The following is a 19,519-nucleotide window of genomic DNA, read 5'->3' on the forward strand; positions in this document are numbered from 1 at the left end:
GCAACAATTACTGTTATTGAAAGTTGTGCTTATCTCATGGAGTTTGTCTACGTCAACACTTGTAGTTAATATTTCTTTACTGTTGAGAGGTGGAAAGTAGAGACGAATCAAAATATTGAGGTCAACATTTAGGGAATTGTGATTTGATTACAGTAGAATAGACCCAGCAGGCACAGGATGTCAACATGACCTCAAATTGACGCTGTTCCCCAACGTCATCGGGACATTCCATTTAGTTTGGAAATGAAAATCAGGTTGACGTCAGAACCCAACATGAGGCATCAGTGTCTAACATCCAACCTAAAATCAACCAAATATCAATGTCCAAGGATAATACAGCTTGTCATTGTGCAGACATTACCAATATGACATCTTTCAGACGTTGGATTTTGGTTGCTATACCTGATGAATGAATGTCAGTATTTGAGGTCATGTGATGTTGGTTTAAGATGTTGCCACTGTTGGATTTTGGTCACTTTTCAACACAACCTAAAATCAACCAAATAACAACGCTATTTGATGTTATTGGTCGTCAAAATAACGTTGTCCTTAGACGCTGACTAGACATTGAATTTTGGTCTTCTGATGTCACCTAATATTGATCTTGAACGTTGGCTCGATGTTGGATTTTGGTCACTCTCCAACACAACTTAAAAACAACCAAATGCCAACTTAATTTGATGTCGTCATTGGTCGTCAAAATAACATTGTCCTTAGAGGTAGGCTAGACATTGAATTTTGGTCACCTGACATGATAACCTAAATCTAACCTAATATTAATGTCTTAAGATGCTGTGCGCCTGCTGAGGGATTTAAGAAATATTAATAAACGATTAATAGGTGAAATCTTTAATTAATAATCAGTTCATTTTAACAAGAATGAATTGGAATATGAGAAAAATAAATAGAAGTTTCTAAATGTATCCAGTTGTATAAGTCGCAAATGTATTTGTAATCGTAAAATTTTAGATTTTTTAAAAGTAAAAAACGATTGCTGCTTTTGATTACTCAAATTTAAATATTTGTAATAATTTCAGGTCTGTATGAAATCGAAGTTGCTGCAAATTTTTATGCAACTATAATGACGTATTGACCCCACAGTCCAAAGACATGTGCTATAGGTAAATTGAGAAAGCTAAATTTTCCATAGTGTATGTGTGTATGTCCTAGTCCTTCAGGTTGGGGGTTAAGCGTTGGGCTAACAACCCACCTAAAAAAAACTAGATTTTATGGAACACCAACATGATGTGGCTAAATATAAACTTCATTTTAAATGGTCCTGGGAGTAAATGTGTATGAAGAGGTATTTTCAACTTAAACAGAATATTGAGTAGGGATAATATATTGAGTACAAATATAATAATCTAATATATAATAATATATTTCACTCACAGCACGCTAATGGCTGGAGGGACGTGGCTTAGCATATTTCACCCAAGCCAGAAGAATAGCCATTTTACCGTTGAAAAAAAGGTCAGATTTTAATTGAAGATTATTTCAGTGGACTCACCTTTTTTCAGCTTAATTGTTCACACATAAAATGTTTTTCCTTTCGAATGTGCTACTTTTCTATTGTTTTTCATCGTGAACATAAACTTTACGGACATGCGTGACTGTTACGCTGACATCTCGCGTCTTTTAAAGTGTTGCGTATGTGTTTTTTAGACGCCGTTTGAAGTTATCTCTATAAAAATCTAGAACTTTCACAAGCAGCACTGCTCATCAATGTCAGTTTCAAAGCAGTGGACCAGAAGCAGAACTCTAAGGCGGGGCAACTGTTGCAAGTTTCTGTTTACATGCACTCATTAGTTGTGTTCAGATACCCTTGTGTTTTATGTTGCGAATTCATTCAGACTTTAAATATTTGTAAAAGGACTTTATAATAAATGAGCATTGAGAAATATATTGGTGAAAAGTTTCAGAAACAGTTTTTTCTATCTCTGAAATCTATTCATGGCAAACTATGTATTGTAATTCAGCTGAAACATAGATCATGTTGTTCTTCTGAACACATAAAATGCATTCATTGATGTGAAAGGCCAGAGAGTGTGATGGTAAAAAACCTGCTTTTTTGTAGCTGAATAGCTCTTTCTAAAGGCAGTGTAATGGGTTGTGTAAGCCAGAGGTGGGACCAAGTCATTGTTTGGCAAGTCACAAGTAAGTCTCAATTCATTGCCCTCAAGTCCCGAGTCAAGTCCCGAGTCAAGACAGGCAAGTCCCGAGTCAAGTCCCGAGTCAAAGGCAACAAGTCTCAAGTCAAGTCCAAAGTCCTGCAGTTTGATTTTCGAGTCTTTTCGAGTCTTTTTAACAGAAAAATAAAATATATACAGATTAGGTATGGTTGTAAGATCTGTATTAATTAAACAAACCTTTTTTTATTAAAGAACATTGCTTAGATATATAAAAATACAAATGCAATTTTCTGAAAAAGTGCTAAACAGTGCTGCGTCTCGTCTCCACAGCATAATGCACAAGAACGAGTTCCACCAAAAAAAGACTCCATTTTGCCTCACATCACACAGAAATTGCAGGTCTACTGCTGTCTAATTCATTAAGTTTAGTTGTGCTATGTTATGTCTTCGGTGATCAACTTGTGATTAACCAAAATTACATAACCTCAATGTGGTAGCAGTAGACCAACTCCTGTATATGCTGCAAAGTTAAATTGAGTGAAATTGGAATTTTGTCAATTGAATCTCGTGTGTGCTAAAGAGATGGAGTTGCAAATCTGTCTAGCAGCAATGTAAAATGGTAGCACATATTGTTAATGAAGTAGGCTACTTCATACAAACAATAAAGTTGTTTTCTTCACATAACGTTGAAGAGCTTTGCTCTCTACCTTGTGTGATGCTCGTGCACGGATTTCCTCTGTTTGTGGACAAAACTGATTGCGAGTTCTCAAATTTTCTCTCGCTCTCAAATATGCACTGCTCACACACAAATTTTCTTGAGCGCTCTCAGAGATTATATGCAAACTCACAATTTGTGTCGTGTTCCCTCTTCCTTTCATGCTTTTTGATATGATTCATATTGCTGCACTGTTTAATAACAATATACAATATATTTAATATATTATTAAATATATGTTTAATAACCAAAATACTAAAATAGACTTACATATTAAATGTTTAATCTAATAAACCATAACATTTTTGGTTGTTTTATATGATGAGATATTTTCAGTTTCAAACACTTAAAGACAGAGAATAGACCAGTGGTGCCCCCCTGAAAATATGCTTAAGGGGGGCCAGAAGAGGCCAGCTACGTCAGTGGCACCAATCAATCCACAATAATTTAGTGGCTGCTATTTATTTATTGAAATATTGCATTGTATTGCATTTATGTAAGTAGATTTAAATAAATAATGTCAACAGCAAAATCATATCGGGTTGGCCACAGGGGTGGCTAGAGTTTACACAGGGGTAACACCCCTTGTAAAGGGGTTTACACCACTATAAGGCACCTCTGGAATAGATGTTGGATGTAAAGAATACATTTTATTTTAAAAGCATTTAAACAAAAACTAATGCAAGCAGAAATGTAACTGTGATAAAAATAAGGAAACACTTGATAAGGTATTATAGCCTACTGTACTATTCACTCTTTAAATAAATCTCACTATCAATCTCATTTTATCATGGCAGCTAAAATAAAGTAAACTAGTGTCTGCTGGCTTCCACTTTACTGATGAGATTGTGGAGGACATTTTCCATGTCATCCTCTTCATTTTGAGGAAAGCTGTGCCACGGGGCCCCTGAACACGTATATTGGCATGTACTGTGTTTTGAACAGTAGCCTACTACAGTAAAGAACTTCAATTGATCAGTTGTGGTAATACTATAGTTGCTATGGTAACACAAGTGTAATATAAACAAATTACCCAGTGCTGTATTATTTTACAATATAGGGTATTTTATACTACAAATCACTACACTTTACTGTAGTTAAAACTACACTTTGTATTATTTTATCTGTTCACTATTGGTAATACTACTGTATTATGAAGCATTAATTAACAAGTCGTAAATAATACTAGCCTAAAACATAAGTATAATACAAGTATACAACAAGTATAATACTCAAAAACACTAGAATTTATTAAAGAATTTACCTTAACCTTTTAGTTTTTTGTGTATTGTTAATAAATAGTAAAGCAAGAAAGAAACCATATCAACATTCTTGGAATAACCCTTCGCTAAGCCTCGCCCTCCTTAGTTACTGTTGCTACTACGCCTGTCAAGCCTTCATGCCTGGCACATCTATTACAGTGTGTATGCGCTGGTGTCAGACATTCCCAAGGATTTAATTAGTCATTTTTGGCAAACAGGTGAGATATCTGAGAAAGCCAGACAAAAGAGGACTGCAGTATACATTACAGGGGTATATTCACAACATAATAGCAACTGATTAGAAATTAATTTTATCAAAATTGAAGCAAGGTTAGCCTAGCCACCTCATACGCTGAACATTCAACAGCATAGTTCACGCACAGCAGGAGAGGTGAAATTATAAAATAATCTAATAACCTAAGAAACTGATGGATTTGTGCCGAATATTAGCATCATTGACCCATAACAGTGTACAGTACCTATTACTGTCAGCATGTTTGTGTGCTCTTTATCCAGTTTTTATTAAAATTTGCAGTTAAGTGGAAGAAAAAAATTGAAATGCACATTAAAGTATAAATAACAGAAGTGAACAAATAGATTTTTCCTACCAGCAAATATTAGTGTATGTATTTATATGCGTTACAATAGCGAGGGTTTAAACTAAGCAGTGCTCACAGGGTTCAACGCTAAGGATTTTTTCTACTGGCCCGATCGGGCCAGTGGTTCTGATTTTTACTTGCCCAGCCCAAATTTTCACTGGCCCCACCAAAAAAAAAAAGAAGTTAATCGCTATTTGAATGTGCGTGTGTGTGTGTATACACACACACACACACGCACACACACACACACACACACACACACACACACACACACAGTTGATTTCAGAATTATTAGTCCCCCTAAATTATTAGCACCCCTGTTTATTTTTTTCCCCAATTTCTATTTAACAGAGAACAGATTTTCTCAGCACATTTCTAAACATAATAGTTTTAATAACTCATCTCTAATAACTGATTTATTTTATCTTTGTCATGATGACTGTAAATAATATTTTACTAGATATTCTTCAAGACACTTCTATACAGCTTAAAGTGAAATTTAAAGGCTTAACTAGGGTAATTAGGTTAACTAGGCAGGTTAGGGTAATTAGGCTAGTTATTGTATAATGATGGTTTGTTCTGTAGACAGTCTGAAAAACAATTAGCTTAAGAGGCTAATAAATTTTACCTTAAAATGGTTAAAAAAATTTTTTTATTCTAGCCAAAATAAAACAAATAAGATTTTGTTCAGAGGAAAAAATATTATCAGACAAAATATCAACATTTCTTTGCTTTGTTAAACATCATTTAGGAAATATTTTAAAAAGAAAAAACAAAAAACAAAAGGGGGCTAATAAATCTGTATATATATTTACGGTAATTTTTAAAATGTTTAAGGAAAACTATTCAGTTCATCAAGGCTATATTTATAAATGTAAAAAAGGTGTAATTGTTAAATATTTATTAAAATTTTAAATAACTGCTTTGTTATTGTATTTAGTTTCAAATAAAATAATTATTCCAGACATTATTGATTTTATAACTATTACCATTAATAAATATAATAATAATTAATATTAGTGATTTCTGAAGGATCATGTGACTGGAGTAATGAAACTGAAATCTCATCTTTAAAATCACTGGAATAAATGAATAAATTAAATGATAAACTACTTTTGAACAGTTATTTTATAGTGCAACATTTCACAATTTGTATTTATGATGAAATAATTGCAGCCCTGGTGAGCAGAAGAAGCTTGTTTTAACATATTTAATCACACTGACCCCAAACCTTTGTGTATTGTGTATAGAATATTTTATAAGTGAAAATGTGCACTTTAATTTTAACAACCCACAGACATCGTCACCAAATACAAATCGAGGTCAGACTTTCTCATATATACAGAGCCTCATTTCAATTGTCAGGTTTTGTAGAAATAGATCAATTGAATTAATCAATCTATTAAAGAAACGTTGACTATAATTCTGTATTTTAGGCTTAAATTGTAGAGAGACATAGCAGATGAACCGAGACTGCATCAGATCAATGTAAATCTTTCTTTCGAGCTGTCAGTGCGGAAATGAACAAAACAACAGGCCTAATACAACATATTATACGAATAAAATATGGAAAAATTAACAGATAGTAATTTCGGTCAATTTTCCTGACGGATAAACCGAGATCAGGCTGGACAAACAGCTCTCGGTAATATTTCAGCATGCTTTCACTCGCATTTACCGGTAAGAATGACATCTCGCCCTGCTCATCATTCCCTCTTCATATAGCCGTATATATGGCTATTACACGATCATGATACACTGTGATATAGCCTGGGTGGTTAGTTCGTTGCATTGTTTTGTTTTCTCGCTACAATCGATACGCTCAATAGGACAGAGACCGCGTCTCATTCAGGCGATCTTGGACTGATTGATTTGGCGCGGAAGCGAGCGCAACTGCTGGATATATGCTAAAAAAACGCGCTAACGGGTGAAACGAGACAGATTCCGAAACAAACGTCTATGTGTGAAAGCACCGTAAGATTGTATTTGCACACAATTGACAGACAGTCGCAGCACGCAGCTCTGGCTCGATCTGGCAGGCAAAAAGGCAGCAGCTGGCCCGATCGAGCCAGTAACATTTTGTACACTGGCCCGAGTGTCTCGCACGCTGGCCCCGGGCCATCGGGCAGTCCTTATTGTCGAGCCCTGGCTCATAATATCGAGAGGAAAAAAAGAAAAAGACCGCTGGGAAGCATAACCTGCTTTGTTTTTTTTTTTTTTTTTTTTTTTTTTAAAGAAACACAGTTTAGATCTGTTTAGGATAAGAGGAGTGTGAGTTATTGCCACCTATCATTGAATGTGAATATCGAAAACAAAACCAACTTAGCTTAACTCCTTTACCGCCCCTCACACAGCTTGATCCACGCTGGCATTTCTCTTCTTGGGCTTTGGTTTTGAAAAGGGAAAAAATCCCACCACCCAGTCCAAACTTTTAGGATAGCGGGTGTCAGATTTTCACAATCCAATTGCGCAACGATTTGGCTTGTTTCCCTCGCTCGAAAGCTTGACAGAGCCTCTGCCCGTAGCTACGATTGGTAAGCCGCGATTGGTGGGTGGCGGTTTTTGGGCGTGGCTTAGCGAAGGGTCAGTTTAACAGGAGGATCCCGTGAGAGCAAAAGCACTAAAGGTATGAGACGCCATCGTAAACAAAAGTCAAGCGAACGCAAAGAGACTGAATGCACGAGAGAGAGAGAGAGAGAGAGAGAGAGAGAGGTGTATGTTGTATGTGAGAGAGAGAGAGAGAGAGAGAGAGAGAGAGAGAGAGAGAGCGAGTATTGGCACGCGAGTATTGGCTGGATCTCAAGTTCAAATTCAAATTCTCTCTGCGTTCGCTTGACTTTTGTCCACTCCTGCGCCTCATAGTAGTCACGTTGGATACTGTCGAATCAAAACAATCTACCGTGCTTCGATTGGACGTCATGCCGAAAGCGCGCATGCTCACACACACGCGCGCGCATGCTGTCACACACACGCACACATAAACGGGGAGAGAGAGAGAGAGCGGTCCATGTCAACATACTTTTTTATCGTTGGGCTTTTCATGGGAAGCAGCAAGTCTTTACAAGTCAATAGGGGCAAGTCCTAGTCAAAGTCCAAGTCATTTATGTTCAAGTCCAAGTCGAGTTGCAAGTCTTTTTATATTTTGTCAAGTCGAGTCTAAAGTCATCAAATTCATGACTCGAGTCTGACTCGAGTCCAAGTCACATGACTCGAGTCCACACCTCTGGTGTAAGCTCTCCGTGTACCACCTGGCTCCCAATTTCTTTCTGAATGATCAGAACTGCTTTTGGCTGACATGAGGACATGAATGATTGGGGTAAGCATTAAAATAATAATAAAAAAAAAAAAACAAGTCGAATGGGAATGAATCTGACCGGTTTTGTCACACCATTTCTCTGATAATTGTTTTGCTGAAATGATTGAAAGTGAAAATTGATTTGATGGTTCCCAGAGGGCAAATCAGTTCATATAAGAACAGTGATAGGAAAACACAAATACAAATGCATTGCTTTAACTGTTCATGCTGTGAATAAAACATAAGTTGTTGTGCAATCAGGTTGGATGTGGGAATGTGAAAGTGCAATGTCTCAATCAAATCTCTAGTTAAGTTGGATAAAACTTTTTTGCTTGTCCCAGATAATGAACAAAGTTGTTACTATTTAGCTTCGACATCCAGTTCTGGCAGGAATGTCCTGTAAGGCCACGCATTACAAGCCTCTTGGACGCTGTGATTGGCAGGTATAAGCTGTTCGGCCTCAAATCAGCTGTTCTTGAGGAGAAAATCATGGCTCAAAGTATATAGTTCATATAACTGTAAACAACTCAGCAAATTGCAGCTTTGTGAACAATTGAATGACATATTTATAGTGAGTAAAGAGCAACTTGTTAGGAAAGGATTGTTTGTGTTTTCATTTTGGGTATATATTTAAATGCCATAATGCATTAGAGACAATCACCGCATATTATATTCATTAGACAAGGCTGATGCTGTTTAAAAGCTTGTGAAGCTCAGAGGGAAATACGATTCTTATATCTTATCCCCACCAAAGCTGTGCATTTATTTGATTTAAACAGAAAAAAAGTCAAATGAGTACTGCTCAATATGATTGCAGTTCAAAATACAGTTTTCTGTTTAAAAATGTTGTTTATTCCTGTGTTGACAAAGCATCATTACTCCAGGCATACATTATGCTGATTTATAATATGTTGGTTTAGTTTTCAGCAACATTTCTTGCTGAACAATTGCTCAACACTTGAGAAGAATAATATTTTTGTGGAAACTGTAATGTTTGCTTGTGATTCTTTTTGTAATAGAAGATTTGAAAGAATATCTATTTATGACAAAGTAATCATCTGTACTACTGCAAAAATGTAGTTCAATCTCATTTTATTACAATGTGCATTTTGATTATATAAAACAATAAATCCTTCAAGTTTTGTTGTAAGTTTTACAGAGGTCCGTTTAACATATTAAATAATTATATATAGTATATGAATAAATTTAAGACATTTATTAGGGTGCTTTCACACTTCGTTCAATTGCCTTGTCCGAACCCAAAAATGACAATAAGAAACTAGTTTTTCTAACGTTCATTCGTGTATGTCTGTATATCACGTAGCTTGGTGACAAGCGGGATTGACCCAGTGCAAACAGTGATAATGTCTGCTTGTCTCACCAAAAAGGACATCTGCAGACATTGCATGATATTTTCTTTTTTTTTTTTTTTTTGTGGCAGAGACTCAAGTGGTTTTTTGTATTTTGGTTTTGGTTACAAAACCAAAAGTTTCAGTAAAAGTAGAAGGATCGTGATATAAATATGTCTCCATTTGGGACGCTTTGCTTTTGTGGTCATCACCTAGCTACAGCTGTACACAAAACAGCAGCTTGATGACGTGAGCGTACTGTGGACAAAGAGCATAGAATCATCCAGAGGTGACACTCTAGTGTAATTAGGGTAACAGCCACTAGATGGCGCGGTGGCCATTTTGGAATAAAAACTCCACTAGAACAACAGCATATTATAAGTCTGTAAAATAAACGATTAAAAGTGCTGATGATTGTGATAGTAAATGTTGTATTATTGTCTTTCAGGTTGTATCTCAGTTTTAATGCACTTTTTAAATAAATAAATTAAAAAACAATGCAGCTGGTGCCATCGCGACAGCAATAAGATCCAATAAACACCTGATCGAGTGATTTTCACTCCAAAATGGCGGAATCCGGGGCTGTTGCTGGGCGCTGTGTTGCAATGGAATGTTCTATTGAGAGTCGCCTCTTGGTCATTCTAAGCTTTTTGCCGTGGATCAGAAAAAAAAGACGGTGTGAACACAAACCAGCCATGGAGGGACAATCAAAATTGGGTTTGTACCAGACAATAGGACCAACTGTGAAAACACTCTCAGACGGACCTGGGTATAGGTCGTGGGTGTATACCCGAATTCAGAAGACATTGTCCAGACTACCTAAACCTACCGATCTCTGACGTTTAATGAACTGGGGTGCAGACCAAAAATGCTAATGTGAAAGCACTCGGTTGCGCACCCATGACTCTAACCCCTGTCTGCCTGAAAGAGGTGGTCCGGGGTACAGTTCGCGCAAACTCTGGTCCAGTTTACTTCTGATATGAATGCATTCGTACCAAATAAAGGAATGGAACTGCCAACAATACATAACGTTCATTCGTGTGTGTGTGTATGTCTGTGTATGTATCATGTACTGTACCTTGATGACAAGCGGGACTGAGTCAGGGCAAACACGGTCATAATGTCTGCTTGTCTCTTCCAAAAACAGCTTTTGCAGAAATCGCTTGATGTTCTGAACGTTTATGCTATTTTAGCAGCAGACAGACGACAGTCGCTTTCTATACTGTATGTTACCAAAACCAAAAGATATCGTAAAAGGAGAACCATCGCGATGTGCGTAGGTCTTTCCATTTTGGCGCTTTGCTTCCCTGGCTGTCACCAGGCAACAGCCGTACACACAACAGCAGCTTGTTGACCCAAGCACACAAGGGTTCAGTAGGAAAAAAGACTGTGTGAACACAAACCAACTGAGAAGATGGCAAGGGGGGGACAATCAAACTTGGGTTCAAACCAACAATTTGCCCAAGTGAGAAAGCACCGTAAAATGTCATTTTTCTTTTATTCTGTAAACTAAAACTAATTTCTTACAAATTTAAAAATAAATATGTTGTGATTTACTGCTTTTTAATGGCATAAAATAACAAGGTGCCATGTTATCATACGTATTTAAATTCACTTTTAGGAAACCGTACCAATATTTTCATATTATTCAGAAATCAATATCATTCAAATATGGCAAAAATCTGACCAAAAAATTTATATTTATCCAACCCTAATCCTAATGTTAATCAACTACACAATAAGCTAATCATAAAGCAGTACAGCATCTAGCAAACCGCACCCTCTTTTTTCAGACGCCCCACCCAAACACTGAACGCCTCCACTGTCTTTCACTACACCAAACACAAAGGCATTTGATCCATCATTGTCTTATTTTTTTTTTTTTATCTCTCGTAAGTCTGTTCGTGTACTATCAAACACACACACATGACTAGATGGCCAGCTCCTCAGAAGCATTGCTAAAAGGTCATATTTCTTTAATTCAGTGCTTTTCCGAAAAGAGGTTCATTTCTCCATCAGCATGTTCCAGACAGCAATGGATCTATTATAGAAAAGGCCAGCAGGGAGAAAATATGCTTTTAAGACCCACTGTCAAACTGTTCAAGGAGAAGCGCTCGCATTTTCAAGCACGTGTCTAGACACTTTTTGCAGCTGCTCGGGTGTTTATTATTTTTTTCTGTTGTTTTGTTTTTCACGTCTAAACCAACAAGCACATTTACGCAATAAATGACATGCAAGCGCGCGTTTAGGAAGATGATTTCAGATTCATTTTGGGTTGTGCAAATGTATATAAACGCAGAAGCCATTACATGCCTGCTCTCATTAGGGAAGACAGAGCTTTTTTTTTTTTGGCTTCAAAGAGTTTTGCTGATACTAGAGTCTGGGGTTGGCACACACACACACACACACACACACACACACACACACACACACACACACACACACACACACACACACACACCATTTTTGTGGTGCAGACAGCCAATTGCATACTCCACCATGTTGCATATGATATTGGATTTGCTGATTTTCTTTTTTTTGCCCCAACCCCCCACCTCACACACACACACACACACACACACACACGCACTCATCTTTCTTGTAGTTGAAGAGAGTCATATGAAATTCATGTTGGCCTAGTTTTTTTTTTTCGCCTGCCCGCTGCCTGCACCCGCTTAAAAGCAGCATGGTATGCTGTGTGGACAGAATTAAACAGACTCCAATGATGTTTGGCCCCAGCTGGTATTTTTGTTTTATCTAAAGGCTCTGCTGTATGAATGCCCATCTGACTGTGTTCGCCTGACAACGTATTGGTATTTAAAATAATTATAGTAATAATAATAAAATGATATATGAATGGACACTGCATATGGAATCGATCTGGTGTGATGCGAGTGTAGTCAACTATCTAGGTCACTTGAACCTGAGGTAAAAAGTCATGCTACGCAGTATGATGGATTTTTTTTTATTTATCTCTGAGGTACAAATTGGTGGATCTAGCAACAGGTAAACCCACATTAATTTTGGTTATTATCAAAGGTAAATAAGCAACAGTGTCCATTGACAGAATGCAGCACCATTTGTTTGTGCAGGCCTTTTTAATAGTGTCTTACATAAGAATTTAGCCCATGTTTCCACGTGTATTCATGTGTTTTAAGTGATTTGTTCACAAATGTAATAAGAGACATATTTCTGTTTCCACCAGAAAATTAGCATTATTCAAGCGCTTGGCTTTTATTTCCGAATGCTCTACATTAGCGTTGCATGATATTGGAAAACTAACATCATAATATTTTTTATTCTGCGACATATATTGCGGTATGAATACGAGTTCACCAGATGACTTGAATATCTCTATTTGGAAAGAGTATACAGTATAATTTACTTAATTTTAGTCTGATTGAGAGGATTCTGTATGGGAGTGCATCTATAAATACAATAAAGAATAAGATATTACATAATAAATTGTTTTGTAATTTTCCGAGTCTAACAGTATTCAGGTACAGGAATTGTATAATTAAAATAAATATATTTCAATTAAATTAATCGCAATTAAAGTTATAAATGGTACAATTTCCTATGCCTGAATATTTTCTAAATAATTATAAAATTTTAAATATATTACAAATTCAATATTGCATTTCCTTCAATGTGACTATTGCAAATGATCACATTATGATAACACTGCTAAAATGACATATTGTGCAGCCCTACTCTACATTTATATTTAATACCAGCTTCATTTAGAGGGACGTATTATTGACGAATAAATTATTATTTTTAGTGCAATATTTTCAAATATGTTTGCTCCACCTATCTCCATATTGACAACTTTTCTTTGTGGTCAGTTTGCTTAGTAGCTCATCTTGTACTTTGCTTTACTGATGCAGAATGTGAAATCAAGGTTTAAATAGAGTTTTATCTTATGTTTGCTTTTGAAAACACTATTTGTTGGGTTGAGATCAGTGGTTTGCTGGTCTAGAGGATCAACAATCGCCGCCTTTTTGTATACAGTAGGCTGTATATGTATCTAAAACGAACAACAAAACATACCCCAAGTAACGTACTTTAGATTTTTCCGAAAATTTAAACATTTCCCTTATCTGGATTTGCCATAATAAAACACGTGCAACTAAACAAATCTGTTGCAAAATTATTTCAGGTTTTGGAAAAATGTAAACCGTGCCCTTTTGTGGATTTGTCATCTGAAACGTGCAATGAAACGTATCCGGAGTAATGTATTTCAGGTGCCCTCTGGAAGAAGAGGGCGGTAGAAAGAGAGACAGACATACAGAGAGATTGAAGGGTTAGCAGAGAGAACAAGAGGCAGCAAAGCTTTCCAATGGTTGTTTCCAGCACTACAGGGCTGAGGCACATGTATTCAATGAAGCTTGTTTGTGACGTTCTTAGTTTTTAAAACGCAGACAATTTCCAATAATGCATGATCACCACAATTTATTACTATCATTAAACAGTTGTGGAGTTTATATGTGAGATTTAATTCTTTTGTTTGCCCCAATTTTGGTCTCATTTTAGTTCTTGTTAGTTCTCACGATTCTCATTTAGTTCTGCCCCTAACAGTAAGAGTGAAGTTGGAGCAACTCTCTGAAATCCCCTTCAGAATTCACATAAATCCCTTCTGACCGCCACAAGGTCTCAGTCTGGCCTGTTAAAATCCTGCACCGGTAAAGGGTCTGTCCTCCAACATGCCCTCTGGCGTACATGGCGCTCTGACTCACTCTTGGTCTGCTGATAGACTGGAAGAAGAGGGCGGTAGAAAGAGAGAGACAGACAGACAGGAAGAACGAAGGGTTAGCAGAGAGAACAAGAGGCAGCAAAGCTTTCCGATGGTTGTTTCTAGCACTACAGGGCTATTGTGTTGCATGCTGGGGGAATAAACTGCTCAAGAGGGTTATTTAGGACCTACATTATGTTGGTTCTGGTGTGGAGAGCACAGCTCTGCGGGTTGGAAGGGAAAGATAAGCCTGGACAAGAGGATTTGTGGCAGCTTTGTTGGCTGGAATGCTGATCTTTTGACTCATTATCACTTTGTACATTTGAAGTGTCGCCATATTTGCTGGGGAGACATGGTTGTGTGTTTTCACGCCCATTGATCAAAATGCTGCTGAAAAATAACGGGGTTTTGTTTGGCTGGATCCTAGTTTAATTTATACTTTAGTTTATTTTGGTTACACTCCGTAAACAGCTGTGAGTTCAGAAAACTGATGACCTTCATGGCCAATCACAGTCATTTCTGTTGAGCTCATGAACACAATGGCAAATCAGCGCTGTTTAAAAGTGTGCTCAAATGTTAGCGGGAAATAGACGTTTCTAACATTTTAGTACTGACTAGTATTGAATTCCAGTATCGTGACAACACTAATTGTGACAACATGTAAGTTAACTGTTTACAAATTTAAGTGAATTGAACAAAAAAGAATTTAGTTTCCTAATTTAGTTACAACTAACAACAAACATAATTTTTGAGTGTATTTTTTTTGTGTTGTATTATATTTTTTTTTGTGTAATCAGGCTCAGAAACTTACATATGAACATTATACATTGTATTTATTGGTATATATTTGGGTTATTGGTGCTTCCCTATGCATATTTGTTATTCAAGTATATGACGCCCACTACTTTAATTTGTTTCATATGCACTGCTTCATGGGATTGCAATTATTTCCGTTTGTAAAGTTGTTACCTGTTTGCCCACACAGTCTTCATGACCTTTATGTTTGTGTCGGATTTTCATAGACCTATCTGTATTTTTGAGCACCTTTACAACCTCATTAGTAGTGTTAAAAAGGAAAAAGTAATAATGCACAATCACTTACACTTTTGGATTCAACGCAAGATTAACATAACATGTTTTTAAAATTCAATTATTCAACATCAACATCTGGGAATGACCTTTAATGCAGTTTTATGCTGATTTTTCATGGTCATGTATCTTGATTCACCTCGGCTTGTTGTGTCCTCTCGTCTCCGCTCAGTACAAACTAGCCAAGCGTTTAATACCACATTGATTAAGGGTGAAAAAAGTGCTGTTGCAGTGGTCTGTATTTTCATAGCAGTCTTATCTGTAGTCGTGAGTAAACGTATTGCAGAAAAATGTAACATTCAGCTTGTTTTCTTGTTTAGAAAAGGCACATCGAGCCCATATTGCGGATCTTCAAAACCCTCCAGTGTGACTCCCCTGAAGGATGATTTCTGGCAAACGCATTTGGCGGACATACAGCTCCTCACTTTCTGTCTCTTTGTGTTAAGTCTTTCATTTCATGATTTGTGTGCAAAACACAAAGGTATGCCTGGATTTTTGGCTTGGTGTCAAACCTGCTGTCGATACCATTTATTTTTAATGGCGTCTCTAAATGTTTAACATTCAAATTAAATCTCAAGGTCATTTAGATGCTGCGCTGTCATTGTTAACTAAAACTAAAGTGTAGTAAAACAAAAACATGAATTGAAATGAAGCAGGAGTGAAATGAAACGTAAAATACATAAGATTTTTTTGAAATGTGCTACAGAATAAAAATCTGGAAATAACTAGTGCACATAGCTGAAAAAGAAATGTTCAATACATTGAAATGTAGCGTGAGCCTATAACACCATTGTTTCTCATTCTCGTATAAATCCCTTGAGTGTAAAATCCTTGTTAAAAACAGGCCAATCGGAACAAAACGCAGACTCTGATTGTTCACCAAGATCATTAATATACAGTACATTCCCCAGACAGCATTTAATTGGCCGAAGAATTGCCTAATGAGATTACAACAATATGTTTTCCCCTAATTTTTAAGTGTCTAAACTTGTATTATACTTACAGTACTTTGCATGTGGGCCCAATCCCAATTCTACCCCTTAGCCCTTCCCCTTCCCCCTACCCCTCGTTTTCCACGTGCACGCCAAGGGGTAGGGGTGTCCCAATTATCTTTAGCTTGAAGGCGTAGGGCTGAGGGGAAGGGGTGAATAGCCCCTTGAACAAAGATTTTTCAGGACCACACTCGAAACCAAGGGGTAAGAAAATTTCCCATAATGCACCAGCCACAGCAGCAGTGTTGCTGAACCCGGAGATCCACAAATTAGTATTTTTTTGTCATTATTACGAATTTTTACAACAAACAAACACATGTTTTAATATATTCATAACCGCATTAATGTTTTACCGTCATGCTTTAAAAAAAACAAAACAAAAAAAAAAAACGCTACATTTCTCGATCTACAATCCCTATTAAATAACTCCTGTACAGCAGTCCCACAACATTCTGACTCTCGAATACCCTGTCAGTAATGTCTAGTTGCTGTCAATGGGCTTTTTACAGTGTCTGCTATAATGTTAATGTTGTTTTTGGTGTGTTTACATTGATGAATATGGCCACTGTGTAAATACACAGTAAAGTTACGATCTTATTGCCACATTAGATCTTTTTGATAACATAATATGTACCTTCAGTGATCTCCTGAAGATAAATACCAAAAAATAACACAACTGGAATCACTACAGCAGTCGCCATCGTCTGATCTCACAGCAGGAGATCGCGAGGACATCTGATGATGTGTGCAGGTGGTGTAGTGTTGTCCCAATTCTTAGGGGTAAATTTTGAAGGCCTTCCCCTTAACCCTCGGTTGTAAGGGCTAAGGGGAAGGGGCAGGGGTACAAAAATAGAATTGGGATTGGGCCTTTTATTTTGAAAACGAGACTGGCATTATAGAACTCTCAATTAATGCAATCATGGAGTATTTCACCCCATCACAGCTTGTTGTCAGCACACAAAATTTGTCGAATCAAGTTTTTTTTAAGGTTTGGTTTATAAATTCATTAAAAACTGAGACAAAAATGAAGCTTCTGTCTTCGATTATTTCACCAGTTGCAAACCGGTTCAAGTTTCTTTCTTCTGTTTAATACAAAAGAAGAGATTTTGAAGAATGTTTGGTAACTGATAGCCATTGACTTTCATTAAATATTTTAGGGAATTCATCATAATGTTGGCTGAAACCAAACCAAATGTTAATGATACATTTAGCCAAAAACCAAAACTGAAAATTCTTAGTAATAATTATTTCTTATTTTATTGAACAAAATAAAGTAGATTTGTTACTTTTATATTAAACTCAACAGGTCATTAAAAATGCAAGCTAATAATAAATAAACTATTTTTAATTCAGTACAATTTTTTTTTTAGTTGAGAGGCATTATTTTATTGTCAGTTTTTCTCTTTAAATGGTATATGTACAGGTATAATGCATTTACCTTTCTACTATGAATCCTAATGGCTGCCAGTTTCCAACATTCTTCAAAACATCTTTTTTTTTTTTTTGGGGTGTTTAACGGCATAAGGAAACTCATTGATAAAGTCTGAAACCATCTGAGGTTGAGTAAATTAAAAGGTGAACCATCTCTTTAGGTGAACTATCCCTTTAAGTTTCCACTTTCGCTTTTCACTCAACGTTGGTTTAAAAGTGTGTGTTAAAGCTGTGGTATTTGTATATTCTAAATGAATTGACCTAGCTCACCGCACATTAGCTAACATCCTTTCTGCCCTTCATTCATAATAAATAGTTTTTCACGTTGCATTCAGCGTGAGACAGTGCTATGAATGTACTTTCGAAGGCCATTCTTTCACATGAATCATTTTAATCATTACGAATGCACTCAAGACTGGCATTTAAGTTGACTTGAGTGGTTGTGAGGCGCTGAGTTTTCTGGATTGGTTTATGTTATGTGGGGCACAGCAGGACCCGGGGGTCAGAGGTCAAGCCCTCATTGCCTCGTTCGGCCTCAGCAGCAAGCTCATGGTCTTGTGATGCTGGATTACTTCAGCTTACCCGACTGTTGTTTTTCTGGCTAACACAAGTGGGTATTGTTTGTCAGGCCATGTGCTGGAGGCAAAAGGAGGTTAGAAAAGGTGAAATAAAAGGTCAGAAGAGGCTTAAAGCAATCGTGACAAAGTAAACCAGCTTTGTCAGTGCATACAGGTGTGTTTCAGTGTTTACCCATTTCTTGATTAAAGGGAAAGTTCACCCTAAAATGGAAATTCAGTCCTTTACACACCGTTTACTTGTTCCATGCCAGTTTAAGTTTTTGTTTTGTTCTCATTCATTTTCCTTCAGTTTAGTCTCTTATTTATCAGCGATCGCCACATAACCAACTATTCCAGTATATGTTTTACGCAGCAGATGCCCTTTCAGCTGCAACCCAGTACTGGGAAACACCCATACACACTCAAATTCACACATGCTCTCATACACTACGGTCAATTTAATTCATCCAATTCATCTAGCGCATGTCTTTGGACTTTGCACCCGGAGGAAACTCACGCCAACAAGGGGAGAACATGCTAACTCGCCCAGCTGGGACTCAAACCAGCGATCTTCTTGCTGTGAGGTTTTAACCACTTAGCCACCATGCTGCCCTTGTTTTTTTCTGTTGAACATAAAAGAAGATGTTTTGAAGAATGTTAGAAACTTGTAACCATTGACGTCCTTAATATTTGTTTTTCCTACTGTGGAAGTCAGATTTTTCTTTTTTGTGCTCAAAAAACTCTAATCAGAGCAAGTGATGGCAGATTTTTTTTATTTTGTATGAACTATCCCTTTAATTATGGGTCTCAGTTCTTGTTCGAGGAACTTTTATTCAAAAATCCTTTTAAATAATGAGGTTGTTTTACAGATGATCAATATACATAGAAAACAACAAGTGAGCGGCTTTCAGCGTCATCTTATCCATCATGAAAATTACGTTTTCAAATTATGTACACTTGATATTTTCGTACTTTTTTGATTTACTGTGTTTATTCCTTAAGGTATCATAATATTATTATATTTGGCAGGAAACATTTCTGATTTCTTATGACCTACAATTACTGATTTTACTTCCATTTCTTATTCATAGGGAAATACTTCTCATTTCTTGTGACCCAACTGTACTGATTTTACTTCTTTTGTTAATAAATTTTTTCCCCTCTCTCTTTCAAACTTTGCAGCAACATTTGTGGTATTTCTTATGGTTCCTGTGAAAATAAACTCAAATTTACACATCTCAGTCAAGAACTATTGTTACACTAATTAATATGAAGGAAACACTGACTATGTTTACATGGACACCAATAATTCGATTTTAATGCGAATGAGACAATACTCTGTTTAAGAGTCGACCATGTAAAC

General features: G+C 36.6%; 1 protein-coding gene across 45 annotated transcripts in view; it reads left to right on the forward strand.

The window, feature by feature from the left end:
* Positions 1-19,519, forward strand: part of nbeaa (neurobeachin a) — a 340,332-nt gene that overhangs the window by 42,262 nt on the left and 278,551 nt on the right.

Source organism: Danio rerio, chromosome 10 (assembly GCF_049306965.1).
Source record: "Danio rerio strain Tuebingen ecotype United States chromosome 10, GRCz12tu, whole genome shotgun sequence".
Lineage (NCBI taxonomy): Eukaryota > Metazoa > Chordata > Actinopteri > Cypriniformes > Danionidae > Danio > Danio rerio.